The sequence below is a fragment of the Nanorana parkeri genome, unplaced genomic scaffold (genome assembly GCF_000935625.1).
Source record: "Nanorana parkeri isolate BGI_ZX_2015 unplaced genomic scaffold, ASM93562v1 scaffold10, whole genome shotgun sequence".
Lineage (NCBI taxonomy): Eukaryota > Metazoa > Chordata > Amphibia > Anura > Dicroglossidae > Nanorana > Nanorana parkeri.
Window position 1 is genome coordinate 697,371 of NW_017306278.1, and position 2,002 is coordinate 699,372.

At 53.2% G+C, this 2,002-nt stretch overlaps 1 protein-coding gene across 1 annotated transcript in view; it reads right to left on the bottom strand.

The window, feature by feature from the left end:
- NAV2 (neuron navigator 2) overlaps positions 1–2,002 on the bottom strand; it is a 224,746-nt gene that overhangs the window by 27,075 nt on the left and 195,669 nt on the right. The window lies entirely within an intron of this gene.

Below are 2,002 nucleotides of genomic sequence, written 5' to 3' on the forward strand. Positions count from 1 at the left end.
ACCCCCATTTTTTGCATGGGTGTCACAGGGACAGGAAGTGAGGGAAAATCTCCACAACGGGGGTCACAGAAATAACACAATGACAGAAGTTGTATCTTTATATAAAAGAAACATAAAAGGCAATTAAAGTGTCGAAAGCCAAGAAGAAATATGTAATATGTTGCTGCCTTACAGCCCTTCGATGGGGTGGACGCATTCACATTTTTGGGGGGGGGGTTTTTTATTTTTATATTCTTTATTTGCACCTGGTGATCCTGCCAGTGGCACACTTCCTGTCCTAGGGTGACAACGCTCACTCACTGTACTGTGCGGAAGCTCTTTGCAGATGGTGCCCTGACCGGGATTTGAACCTGGGTCCCCCAGTGCTGCAGGGAATCTTTTGTGCGCATTATATCCAATGGCAGTGTATGGAAAATGCGTTTTTCAAGTCACATGTCCGTATTTCCCATGTGCCCGCCGGAAGGAAATGGTTTATCTTAATCTGGGGGACAGAGAGGAGATGAGCCCACCAAAGAGGCTTAGGAATAGGGACAGTGGGAGGGAGGCCGCAAGCAGATGACGGATGATCCATGGTCCAGCACAGGGGTGTCACCAATGCGGCTGCCGGGTGTCACCTGGTGATACGTCATCACGCACACTTAACTACTGGTAGCCATCTTGGTGATGGACGCCGGCAGAGAGGAGGGGCGTTCATCCCCCGACTCTTCAGACTGTCAGTCATTTTGCTGTCACCCGCCCCCTACCCTTGTGATGCCACTTGGTTGGCAAACTCTGGCCCCTCCAGCTGCTGTGCAACTACAAATCCCACGAGGCATTGCAAGACTCTGACAGCCGCAGTCATGGCTCCCAGAGGCGGATGCATCAGTGGCGGAACAATCGCCATAGCGACCCAGGTGGCCGCTATGGGGCCCGGGGCACAGGGGGGCCCGGCCAGGACACCCCCCTGATGCTGTGCGGGCCGCTTGGGTTGCTATGGCATCTCAGGCTGCTGGCTGTGAGGAGGAACGCGCCACTATTCACATCACTGACAACCTGTCAGTGATCAGTTCAGCGGCACGTTCCTCCTCACAGCCGCTGCTGACTCGGTGACAACCATCAGCTTCGGAGGAGGTGGCTGGGCCACGATTGAGGAGGCGGGGCCCAGCTATGGAGGAGGTGGAGCCCAGAGATCAAGGAGGGCGGGGCCCAGTGACGCAGGAGGTGGGGCCCGCCAGCGACCATGGAAGAGAAGGAGGCGGGCAGAGGATCGGGGGATGACAGGTAAGAGGACGTGACCGCCCACCTGAGACCCTGCAGAGCCCGTCATAGAGAGTCTATGGTGGGCTCTGCAGGGTCACCATCAGGCGGTCTGCTTGGGTTATCAGGTGGGCGTAACTAGAAAATCACATGGCCCCCATATAAAATTTTGCTATGGGGCCCTGTGATTTCTAGTTACTCCCCTGAGGTGCATGATGGGTAATTTGCAGTTTCACCACAGTTGGGGGGGCCGAAGTTGAGGAGGAGAGTGCTGAAAAGCAAACGTCAAATGGAGAAAGGAAATGACGACAATTAAAAGGAAGATCACACATGCAAAAAAATATATATCTCCCATTGCGTTACATTGTGACACGACGCATTATGCGCTTTGAGTGAAGCAAATGCGCGTTTTACACCTCAGCGGCGTGAACGCGGCCCCGGGGGTTGGGAGGATTCGATCCGAGTGAATGAATGTAATGAAGGATTCGCGGTTTTCCCTCTTTGACGTGGATTCTCTTTTAGTCGTATTTGTATATTTTGGTTTCCTCTTTGAAGAGGCGCAGAGACTCCATCACTTCACTAATACCGGAACTTCCAGCGAGGGGTGCGAACCGCTCAGACTCAGACTCACGTTTCCCTTATTTGGGCCGTTTGGGGTTTTTTTTTTGTTTTTGTCGTGGAACCTCGATTGGCTCACTCGCTGGCAGGGAATTCTCTGGCAAGCAAAGCCTGAGCGCTGGAGACATTAAACATTCGGATCGCAAAC